The sequence below is a fragment of the Myotis myotis genome, unplaced genomic scaffold, assembly GCF_014108235.1.
Source record: "Myotis myotis isolate mMyoMyo1 unplaced genomic scaffold, mMyoMyo1.p scaffold_m19_p_17, whole genome shotgun sequence".
NCBI classification, from domain to species: domain Eukaryota; kingdom Metazoa; phylum Chordata; class Mammalia; order Chiroptera; family Vespertilionidae; genus Myotis; species Myotis myotis.
Window position 1 is genome coordinate 35,377,265 of NW_023416321.1, and position 13,254 is coordinate 35,390,518.

A 13,254-nucleotide genomic window follows, 5' to 3' on the forward strand; every position below is an offset into this window, starting at 1 on the left:
TTAGAAGAAAAGCCCTGGAAGAATATAAAATTGCTCCCATGGGAAGGAGTTTGACCATTTAATATGTGATTAGAACCACAAAAATCTTTACCTGAAACCCTGCTGTTCAGCTTTGGAGGAAGTTGCAGAAACCCAGGTAGTTTGTAGTCACAAGCACAGGCCTGCTGAAGGCATATTTGGGGCACCCTGGTGCACATTCAGCTCTGTTGTCCCAATGCCAGCAGGCCTGGGGCCCTCTCAGTCCTGGCCACCGATTTATTTCTTTGCCAACCAGCAAGTGGGACAATGCCATTTGGTTTTAAGATCCCACGGCCTGGGCATCACCATCACAAAACCAAAAAGCAAACCTTTATGAGGAGGTCTCTCTGGCCAACCACCCTGCCAATCCATTCCCTTCCATCCCCACTGAGGGATAAATTCTTAATTTGGGGACTAGTGGAGGGCTAGACCCATTGAAAGCTGGTACATATGCATGCTTGCTGGCTTTGCTCCTTACCTTTGAGGGCACAGTGCATCCTAGGGAAATAAAATCTGCACATGCCCTGACTCAGTTGGTTAGAGCTTCCTCCAATATGCCAAGGTTGTGGGTTCGATCCCCAGTCAGGACACATACAAGAATCAATCAATGAATGCATAAATAAGAGGAACAACAAATCAATGTCTCTCTCAAATCAATCAATAAAAGAAAAAATCTACACAGATCCCGGAAATCAAGAATCTAGTCAACAAGAGGAAAAGGGTTGTTTCCCAGCACATCTACAAAGGGCTCTGACCTTTCCACAGTTAATGTCCCAGCATCTACACCGGAGCATGGAGAGGCCATTCCACACAAAAATGCCTGGATGCCTGCCACTGGCTCTATGATGAAGCTGGAAAGTAACAGGTATTAAACATCCCAGTTCTTTTCCGTGAGATGGATAAATACCCTTTTCCTAGAAGGGCTGCATCTGTGCTGGTTTTGACATTGCTTCCTTTGAGGTGTCTGCAACCTGCTACCAGTGTTATTGGGCCTGGCCAACTGCAAAACTGAAGAAAATGGCAAATTTAAAGGCAATATATAGGTGTGTGTGGTGGGGGAAGAGAGAGGGTAAACAGTATATATAATAGTGGCCTGAAATAACGTTGCTGACCAAGTTCTCATTTTGTTTGGGGTAAGTACTAGACCATTCTGCCCAGTGACCCAGGATGCTCAGAGCTACATCCTGCCATACCTTTCTGTCCTCAAGTAGTCATGGCACACATACAGCTCTTCAAGTCTCTTCTAGAGGCTACAGTCCAATTTTCCTGACTCTTCTTGTCAGGGCCAGCTCTATCATATTTTGAAGGCACCACTTTGCAAAGTAATATTCTAAAGGCACTTATTCCTTTCGTGAGGAAGCAGGAGAGAAAAGTGAACAGATTCAAATGCCAGCCTCTCCCTTGCCCCCAATGCCCCATCTGCTCCAGAGCTTAGTGGAGATGCTTGCTATTTAAAACAAACAGCCTTACTGGCTTCACATGATCATCTGTTTATTTGGGTCATGTGGGGACAGCAGCCAGGGGATGTTAGGCAAAAGCAAGGGTTTAGAAAGGAGGCTCTTTCTGGGCCTATAGTTGCCTACAGAAGCCTGAAAATGGTCAAACAGCTTTTTTTCATCAACTAAGATTCCCCTAGTTGGGGAATGGACAGATATCTCTGTCAAAGTGATGGATGAGGAATAAAAGTCGAGGGGAATGAACAGAAGGGCTGTTTAATGTTTTGGCCTCAGCTTCCTGTTCCAAGGGGGTGGAACTTAGGTAGAAGCTGCCAATTGTATTCATTCAACGGAATGGGAAAAGAAACATTTTTGATGTTTTAGCAGAAAGGTTAGCACATTTTGAGAATGATCCAAAGCCCAGGCATCTCAGAAAATCTGTTCTAAAGTTTCTTTGTACCTTCTAGGTGTTTAATACCTTTGAGGCAGAAGAAACCTGGGACATCATCCATCAATGAGTGCTTTTTCACGAGATTTCTATTTTCAGTCTTCCTTCTCCAGCCGTATGCACCCTAACGCCCAGATCAAATCCCTCAATTTTTTAATATGCTGCGCTAGACATTTCCTAATGACACTGTCTCCATGCCCCCCATTTACCCCAACAAAGCCATATGTATAGGCTTCACACTAGATCCCAGATGTCCTAACATTCCATGCCTGACCTCTGAAATTTTGCAAGTGGCTTTAGGGAGCTTTTCACCTATCATAATTAAGACAAGACCAGAAACAGAAAGTCAGCTATGAGATGAAGAGGAAGGAGCAGACGACTAGTCCAGCCAGAGACACACCAGACACTATTCATTTAACAAATATTTATTGTGTGCCTAACATGTGCCAGCACTGGGCTGGGTATCCTTGTAGCCAAGGGCAGGTGATCCTTTGGTAAGCCAGAGAGGGGTAAAGGTCACAGAGCAGAACTCCATATAATACCTGCAAAAGGCTAGCTTTGCTCTCTACCACAGTGCTGGATGTAGCACAAGATCATATGATTACATAAAGGCCCATAAAGTACTAAAAGAGATACTCATTTTAGAAGGTTAGGGTCCCCAATAATCATATTTTTTGTAAGAAGGAATAAGAAAAACTAAGTGGATTTCAAGTAGGGTTAGCCAGCTGAACCTGATTCCTGATAAGCCTACCCCGAATGATGACCAGGGTTTTGAATTACTTTAGTAGAGGTGAATCCTATAGAGTATTCATTCAATCATCAATGAAGTGGGCTCTCCAGAGCCCGAAGTTTCCATCTAAGTCTTTATCTACCATCCTCCACTCCTCGAGAGTTGTCAAAGGACTTTTCCTGAACCTACGAAACAGGTACAATCAAGTTCCACCTTGCCATTCATGTACTTTCCCCTCTTCATTGCCTCACACGTGTCACAGCTAGAAGAGTTGAGATCACTGAGTCCAAACTCCCAAGAGAAGGTATCCAAGGTCTCAAAGCTGCTTAGTGTCAGCTGGGATGAGAGGTGGCCTGGTTCTCCTTTGACTGTGTGAAACAGGCCAGCTGGGGTAGTGAGTCCAGGGTCCTGAAGACCTCACAGAAATGGATGACGGTAGGGAAATAACCTCTTCCTTCCAGGCTAAGGACAGGAATCCTCATTAACTCTGCTCAGTGGTGCTCAATAAACAAGCTTAGCAAATGACTGAGAAGGCAAAGCAGAGGATCTCAGAGGACACTGCACTGCCTCAGGCCACTCTGAGGAATTAGGAGTTTCTAACTGGGCCTGGGTAGGCAGGGATACTTCAGGGGGAGCTGGCCTAAAAAGGTGACTCGGGGAAGGGGCAGATTTTTATCCAGGCAACCGCCCTGGGTGTGGACACTGAGTAATAAGGAAAGATATGCAGCTCAAAAGCAAAAAGGGAGGAGCCAGCACTATGAGCTTTTCTGAGAAACCAAAGAGGCTAGCGGCCACTATGCAGCCAGAGAGACTTAGGATGTGGATGACTTAGGAAGGAGGAAGCTGATAAAGTGGAAAAAGGCACAAGGGAAAGGATGAGGGCTTCAGTTAGTCCTCTGGCGGGGTTCGGGGAAGGAAGCTGTGGCTTTAGAGTAAACTAATTCAGGTTATGGAGTGAGACTGGACAAAGTTAGTAGAGAAAGGTAAAGTCTTCAAATTGAGTTAAGAGCCGGCTGGATCAGTTAGGGTGGGGGATGTTGATGATAGAGAAGGCCCCTCCCAGGGCACAGGGCTGGAATGCAATCAGTGCCCCCCCAGAAACGACTAAGTTCTACTGTCCCAGCAATCCAAGCTCATACCTAAAAGCAAGGCTGCAGGATCAAGTCTTTAAAACCCAAGAGATCAGCTGCCTGCACTCTAACTGATGCCCTTTCAGAAGACTACACAAGGTCCAGAGCAGTGGCCTGAATAGACTGCCTAGACTAGATCCAGGGCTCAGCTCCATGCCTGCAACCAGAATTCTTACCAAGGCCCCTGGGCCCATTGGGAGAGTGTATACTGGGCAGCGCTAGGGATACTCCAGGAGCCATATGTCAGCCTGTGCCTCTCCCACCCCTCCAGGCTGGGGGCTGGGATAGTACATCCACTCAGCCTCACAGTGCTCAAGTCCCCATATCCATCAGAGACACCTCAGATGGCAGTGCTGGAGCTGACCAGTCATCTTTCTAATGTGTTACTCTGTGATAACTCTCAACCATTTGTTAAACAGGTCCTTAAACCTCAAACCATAAACCAACATCAAGTCTTAAATGTAAAAAATAATGCCAAAAAGAGCCATAATATAATATAGGCAGACATTTTTGTTGCTCCTAGGGTGAAGGAGGTGTCTACGCATAAAGGCAAACAAAGGAAATATAAAGGGACAGCCTGACATATTTGATTACATAAACCCTCTAAAAGCTCCTTAACTGTAAAAACAAACAAAATCACCATAAATAAAAGGAAAAGGTTAATGATAAAATGGAGGAAAATATTGGTAAGATGTGCTTTTGCAATTCAATAAAAAGAACACCTGGATAGAAAAATGAACACAGAACATAATTTAAAATTTATAAAACAATATATGAAATAATATGTACAACATAAATATGTGTAAATATATGAAAATATTTGACCTTGCCAATAACACAATAAAATTAAAACAATGAAAATATTCTCGCCTATATATTAAAAGGGTTTCTAAAAATTAGTCTGCTATCAAACGTGTGGTAAAGACAAGCACTTATAAAAATGTAAACTAGTACAACCTTTTTAGTGAGCAAATTAGCAAAATATATAAAGAACCTTTAAAAGCCTGGCCGGCATGGCTCAGTGGTTGAACGTTGACCTATGAACCAGGAGGTCATGGTTCCATTCCGAGTCAGGGCACATGCCCGGGTTGAGGGCTCGATCCCCAGTAGAGGGTGTGCAGGAGGCAGCCAATCCATGATTCTCTCTCATCACTGATGTTTCTCTCGCTCCCCCTCTCCCTTCTTCTCTAAAATCAATAAAAAAATATATGTATATTTTTAAAAGAGCCTTTAAAAGAGTCATATCCTCTGCTTCAGTGATTCTTTTTTTTTTTTAAACATTTTTAATGGATTTTTAGAGGCGAGGGAGAGAGAAACATCGATGTAAGAGCGAGACATTGATTGGCTGTCTCCTTCATGCCCTACTGGGAACTGAGCCCAAAACCTGGGCATGAGCCCTGACCCGGAATTGGACAGGCAACCCTCCAGTGCAGGGAACAATGCCCAACCAACTGAGCCACACTGGCCAGGGCTGCTTCAGTGATTCTTACATAAACTTATATTAAAGCAATAAGTAAATAAATATTTGTATAAAGATATTCACTAAAGCATTATTTACAATAGTGAAAAGCAGGAAACCTAAATTTCCAACAAGAAACAACTGGTTTAGTGAAGTAACACTCAGAATATGGCATATGAAGAAAACAAGGTTGTCAATAAACCAAAATATTAATGATGATTGTCTTTGGGCAGTATGATTACTGGTAATTTTTATTTTCACAAGTTTTCTGACACAGACTAATTTTATAATTAGCAAATGTTATGTTTGCTAAATGCAAAAATTATGAAACAGTAATATACAATATGATCCCACATTTACTATTTAAAAATATATACATATATAAAAATACTAAGATAGGTAAAATGTAAAATAATTCCATTTGAGTAATGGAATTGTAAATCTTTATTCATTGTTTTATAAATTTTGTATAGTGACAATGCATTACTTTTATAAAATGAAATTATGTCAAAGGGGAAAAAAGTTTTCCTGTGTTTTATCAGGAAAGGACTCATACTTTTTTTTTAATCCTCACCTGAGGATATGCTTTTATTGATTTTAAATGTGTGGTTTTTTTAACCCATTTTAGGGCATAAGTGTCTGTAGACTCAAGCGGCAGACCTTCCCCACACATCACGTGTGTCTAAAAAAATAATAAAAAAATTTCCCTAAGTCACAGCCCTAACTTTAAAATCATTTTTCATGAGAATTTTTAGCTGGATAGAAAAATGAACACAGAACATAATTTGACCTTGGTCATATTTTCTATCCAAGAACACCCAAATTGTAATATATTTATTTTTATAATATTCATTGCAAATCGATTTTTTTTTTAAAATATATTTCATTGATTTTTTACAGAGAGGAAGGGAGAGAGACAGAGAGTCAGAAACATCGATGAGAGAGAAACATCGACCAGCCGCCTCCTGCACATCCCCCACCGGGGATGTGCCCGCAACCCAGGTACATGCCCTTGACCGGAATCGAACCCGGGACCTTTCAGTCCGCAGGCCGACGCTCTATCCACTGAGCCAAACCGGTTTCGGCGCAAATCGATTTTTTAAATTAAATTCAAAATATTGTGGCATGTGGGGATGGTTTCCGTTTTGGACGTGTGGCAGTTAACTAATTATTGATTTCAGAGAAAGGAATGGAGAGGGAGAGAGACAGAAACATCAATAATGAGAGAGAATCATCGATTGGCTATCTCTTGCACACCCCCCACTGGAGATGGAGCCTGCAACGCAGGCATGTGCCCTGACGGCTCAACTGTGACCTCCTGGTTCATAGGTCAACGCTCAACCACTGTTTTTACTGATTTGAGAGAGAAAAAGGAGAGAGAGTGAGAGAGGAATATTGATCGGTTGCCTCCCATATGTGCCCCAACTGGGGATCAAACCCATAACTTAGGTATGTGTCCTGGCTGGAAATCGAACCTGAAACCTTTTGGTGTACAGGACAATGCTCCAACCAACTGAACTACCTGGCCAGGTGCTCATACTTCTTGTTCTCAACTAACCTGACCTATTGCTGTGGGTCTACTTCCCATACTAGTCTTTATTCTGAAAGCTGTCCCATTTTACCCCCAAAAGCAGATTTCATCTCCCCCCTCAAACCTATCTAACTCTTATCTTTCTGATGCTTAGCTCTGAAGTTTCCCCACTGATTTTAGAGAGAGTGAAAACTCTAAAAAAAAGGAGGGTGGGCAGGAACTAGAGTTCAGTAGTTGAAGTAAATGAGAATTAGGACAGTGAAGGCTGCAAGTATTTATAGTTCTAACACCTGCTGGTAGAAAAGGTCACATACTAGCTTTTCCTAAAATACTGAATTAAGATTTACAATTAGGTAAATTTCTCACAAATCTGAATTTCTGACTTCCCTCAAAGAAATGAAAAGATCCAGGGGAGGTAAGAGATCAATCAAAGGACTTATACATGCATATAATCATAACCAATGGACACAGACACTAAGGGGGTGAGGACATGTGCTGGGGGTGGGGGTGGCCAGGGGGAAGTCAATGGAGGGAAAAGGAGACATATGTAATACTATATGTAATACTTTAAACAATATATATATTGTTTCAAATACACACACACACACACACACACACACACACACACTCCAAATAAAATAAAATAAAATAAAGAAATGGAAAGATCCAACAACACTGGGCACCTATTTTTACATGGCAATAACCAACAGGAACTGAATAAAAGCTACTTCCTTTTAGTCAGAGCATGAGCTATCCCTTGTTGCCTGGCCCCTGGGGTAGAAGATGAGGAAGTACTGTACTTCCCTTTGTGAATGAAAAAGTCCTTATTAGTGCTCATCTAGGTCACTGAAACACTGAAATACAGGCCAGAGTTTGGTCCATAATGCCCACTTTGGCTCTCAAGGCAGGAATCCTGGACAAGCAAGTTGGAATTGAGGATCCTGTTGGACCAGACTAGAAACCCCCCTTTCCCAGCCAATTTATGGGAGCAGGCCTGCCTCACCCAGGCCCCGGCCCCGGCCCAGCAGTGCTCTCTGGATGGCCTTCCCTTTTGGACAGCAGCACATTTCCCTAGGGGCTGACTGGCTGCTAGAGCCAGCCAAGTCCCCCAGCTGAGAATTTCCTGGCCCTGGTTTCTAGACTCCCAGGCCACACTCCCTGAGCGGCTCCACCAGATGGCAGGCAGCCTTTTCTTTTCTTCAGATTTGGAGTTCACTCACCCTACCTGGGGAAGACGATTTGCTATTTTTCTGACAATTACTACCCTCCTCAGCAAGATCTGTGTTCTGCATGTGAAATATTTAGTGCTGTCTACTAAAAATATTTAAAAAATCCTTCTTCACTTATTATACAATTAGGTATTGTCTAGGAGTCATTACCTAATTATCAGTTATTTAGTTATTTTACATTGATTCTGATCCAACATGTACATGCGCTAGAATTTTATTTTGTGGTTTCACTAACTACTTAATTATCTGCACGACTGCTAAATACAAAATTCTATGGAAATTTGGTAGCATAAATTAAGAACTAATCACAAGTCATTTCACTTATTAAATCTTGCTCATTGATCATAGGCTGGAAAATAATATAACCTCAAAGGGCAAAATGGTGAGAATGGGTAAGAGATGCTTTCTGTCTATTCCCTGTCAAATAATTGACGTCTCCTTCCCTAGAGGTGGGTCAAATTATTTCCAAATCTTGAGATTTGTCATCCTGAATCTTTGGACCTGAGTTCAAATACCATTTTTTTTACTTAGCTCTGTGAATAAATTTAGGACAAGTCACTTTAAGTTCTCTGAGCTTCCATCTCTTTTAAAGCTATCACACAAGGACACCATACCATTTTGCAGGGTTACTAAATGATACAATTTATATAAAGACGACCAATCAATACTGTTCACTTCTGCAGTGCATGGAAGCTTCACTTTTGCTTTTGTTCAAAAAGTGATAGTCTACACCTGCAATTTTATACTTGAGGCCTTGGGACTTTTCACTGGAGTTACTGGAAGATTTTCTGACTAGAAATTGAAAACTCAAAGAATACCAAGAAATGAACAAGTTGAGAAGCCCACTCTTTGTTTGCCCTTCCAGATGTTTTCGTACTTCTCTCACTGAACTAACTCTGGGAAGCAAGAATTCCTCATCTTTTGAATGAGGAAGCCAAGGCTTAGTGAAATTGACTTATCCTGTAAGTGGAACTGGAATGTAAACTGAGGCTGGTGAACGGTGATGCCTGTGCTCTTTTGTTTTTCATTCCCTTAGGGTGGCTAAAAAGCCTAGGATTTAAACATCCTTTGCCCTCTTTAGAACAGCATATACAAACAAGCCAATTATGCCAAGTTCACTCGCACTTTCTAGTTCATTCCTTCTTATCTCATTTCCCTGGCTCTTCCATTTCCCAGAGGAGAGCCCAGGGTCTCTGATATTTTTGCAGCAGCTGAGATAGGCGGGTAGGCTATACCTCAAAGGGCATTTGGCGCTGTAAGGCCTTCACTCAGTCACAACATAGTCCCTGGAGTAAAAGCATATCCTCCAAAAGGCAGCATTAGCTGTTCCAACCAGCAATTAAAATAATAAACTGCTGCTTTAGTCATTTGGGTGAGTCACAGCAGAGGATCTGAATGCCTTTACAGAGCAGAGTGGGAACTCTCTGGCATGTATGTGAGGCCCTGCTGCTAGCGGGGTGAGACCCATGTAGGGCTAATACTGTGCTGGCACGAGCACCAAGAGATTTGTACTGGGGAGCATTAGAAAGGTTCGGGACCTTGAATGCCCTGCTCCAGAAGGCAGAAGCCAATTTATTCTACTAGCAAGCCGCCTCTGAGTTTTCCTGGGGTTACTGCCCATTCAGCAAATCCAATCTCCCAAGCACCAACTTCCCTAAAAAATGTGGCCAAGTCCCTTTCCTAGGGTACTTCCTGGATGGTTGTAAAACTGCTGTTACCTTTGAGACTTTCCTACTCCCAGAGGGCTCTTCAGTTTTCCAAAATGGGCCTTCTTCCTCCTAATGTGCAGATCTATTTGTTGGGTGGCCAGCCAGAACATCTGATCCTGTGCCATAAAAATAAGGGTGGATGGGACTTCTTCTTGAGCCCACACAGACCCCAGGGTTAGTAATATACATGTTCTACACAGAAACAGCCCTTGTGGGAAAGAAGGCCCAGCTAACCTATAAAATACATACCAACACAGAACCAACTGTGCCATCTATTGATGTAAACAACACATTACATGCATGCTAGTCAGCCAGCCAGATAAACCAAAAGAATGAAGACAAAAGAACATTGAAAACAGTTTCTTTCTTAGAACTCTCTGTATTACTCTTCATATAACATAAGGCTTTTGAAAAGTTACTGTTTAAGCTCACTAACCATTCCCCTGTAGCACCCTAATTAACTAGATATCAAGTTTGATCCAAAGGACTGATCCTACTTGGATATATTCTAGAGTAGCAGGACAGATGGAAAGAAAAACAGTCAACTGTGACCAGAAACATAAAAAGGTTGAAAAATTATGTCCAGATAAAAAGACCATAGGGTAATAGGTTTTTTTCTTCTTTCTACTTTTATTTTTCAAATTTTATTTACATAAAAATATTTATCTGGGTAACAAATGGGTATTTCAAGAAAATACCAAGCGCACAATTTAATCCGTTCCCACAGTGCAGTGAAGGTGCTTGAATGAAAAAAGGGCCAAAGGTGCCCCCGTGTGGCCACAGAGGAAAATGCTGCAGTTTAAAATGCTACTACCTTTTTTTTTTTTTTTAAGTTGATTTGAGAGAGAGGAAGGGAAAGGGACAGAGAGTTAGAAACATCAATGATGAGAGAGAATCATTGGTCGATTGATCGGCCCTCTCCTGCATGCCCCCTACTGGGGATCAAGCCCACAACCCGGGCATGTGCCCTGACCAGGAATCGAACCGTGACCTCCTGGTTCATAGGTCAGTGCTCAACCACTGAGCCACGCCAGCTGGACGCTACTACCTCTTTTTAAGAGGCCTTGGGTTTTCCATCTTTTCCACACCTTGCAGTTGTATTACTTGTAGAAGTTGGTGTAATCACATCATAAGCTTTGAATTATATCAAGAGGAGAGATTTCGTTTTATATATATATTCACACACACACACACTAAAGTTTTAAGTAATCAATATGAACCCTTAAAATTAGTGGAAACTCTACCACAGAGATGCCAAGCCTGCTAGGACATGGAGCATTGCTCTGGTAAGTGAAAAATCAGGCAAGGATGTGGGGTCAGGGAAGCAAACTGTTGGAAGCAAAACAGATTCCAAAGAACAAAAGCAGCTTTAGTCCTCCTTGGAAAACAAGTTCAGCTTCTGTTACCATTTGAGTTATAGGAGATCAGAAGCCAGTGCCAGGGACCAGAATAGAATTTAAGATCATACCACAAAGATTTAATTCCATACCAATCCATCAATATGAACGTGACCTTCAGACATTTAAGGCAAGTATCATTCAACACGATACATGGGTCAATAACCTTTTTTTTTTAAAAATGTTTTTTATTGATTTTGTTAGAGAGAGAGGAAAGGAGACAGAGAGAGAAACATCAGAATGGCTGCCTCCCACATGCACCAGGACCAGGGAATCAAGCCCACAACATGAGCATGTGCCCTGACTGGGAATTGAACTGGCGACCTTTCAGTGCACAAGACAAAGCTCAACCAACTGAGCCACCCAGTCAGGGCAATCACCTATTTGTTTAAAGAAAATAAATTGCTCTTTCCCCTATACCAAAGTTATATGCTATCACATCACATATCACACAATTATAAAGTACATGCATACCTAAAGAATTTTTAGATGTCTTTTAAAAAATGTTTTCAATGGCCCAGCCAGCATGGCTCAGTGGTTGAGTGTCAACCTATGAATAGGAAGTCATGGTTCAATTCCCGGTCAGGGCACATGCCCAGGTGGTGGGCTCAATTCCCAGTGTGGGGCGTGCAGGAGGCAGCCGATCAATGATTCTCTCTCATCACTGATGTTTCTATCTCTCTCTCCCTCTCCCTTCCTCTCTGAAATCAATAAAAATATATTTTAAAAAATGTTTTCAATGTTCTCATTAGATATCCAAATGCAAAGAAGACATAGCTCTAGCAGTGGAAGCTTCCCTTGTCACGTATCTTTTAAACTCTAAGTGCATTGACAACACCTATAAAACCTCCTCCATGACACAAAGCCTTAAACCTGGGACAATGAAACTTGCACAGATCTTTGGTGCCTCCAGTTACATAGCTTATTCTCTGGGAATCTCTAAGTACTAGATCTAAACAAAGCCTAATACTGTGCCTGAAATATATTTTGATCAGGCAAGGAGTATAAATAAATGCACTACTGTTATAACATGGAAAAATACTTATAAGGTATAAAATGAAAAAAGCGTAATATAAAACTAAATACACAGCATGAGTACAACCAAAGTTAAACCCAATCACACACCCCATCTACAGAAAGAGAGACTAGAAGGAAACACTAAAACACCATTAGTGGTTGTGTTTGAGAAGGCTGAGACTCGGAGTGACTTTGTTGCCGTTTTCTTTCACTTTTCCAAATCTTTAATGAGCACGTGCTAGATTCTTTTTTTTAATGACACAAACAAGCAAAAAATAAATACTTATTGGCCACTAGTTGCCTCCTAACTCAATTACCCTAAAATTCTATCAAGACAGAAATTTACCTTGGTTTGGGTCTGGCATATGATTCAAATGTGTCGTCAGAGGTCAATACAGCAGGCCGGTGTGGGTGAGCACAGGAGATTATTGGACCAGAGGAATCCAAGACTATGCATTAAATCTTGGTTCTGTGTGACCCTAGGCCAAGACTGGTCTCCTCAACCTGTCAAATGAGAGGTTGGACTAGAACAGTGGTTCCTAATCCTGAGTGGGTTACTGACTGCTCTAAGTCAGGAACCCTTCTTTCCAGGAACAAAACGAAACAAAACACATATGCTCACAGAGCTTTTAAAAACAACCCAGGCTTGGCCGGCATGGCTCAGTGATTGAGTGTCGACCTATGAATGAGGAGGTCATAGTTTGATTCCCTTCCTCTCCGACATCAATAAAATTATATTAAAATTTTTTTTTAATAAAATAAAAACAACCCAGGAGGTTTATGGATTCTCTTGAGGCTCACAGACCAGGTTAAGAACACTGATGGGTTACTATGTTATCTTCTGCAGCTGTTTCCATCGCTACAGGCAGGTATAACATAATCCTATTTTCATTTCCTGTATCTTTGCTGAGGGCCTGGCCTAGCTACTGGCAAAATATGCCAAGGTCATCAGTATTCTGCCCTAACCAATAGCCACCCTTCTAAAGTGTGGCTTAACTATTCTGCTCTGGTCTTCTTTTTAGGTAACAAGGGACTCTGTCCGGCACCATACTCAAAAAAATTCAGTCTAAATAGAATACCAGGCTGCTGAAAGTGAAGCTCAGCAGAGAGTAACCAAAACACCAAGAGAACAAAAAATGAGACTCCTTTT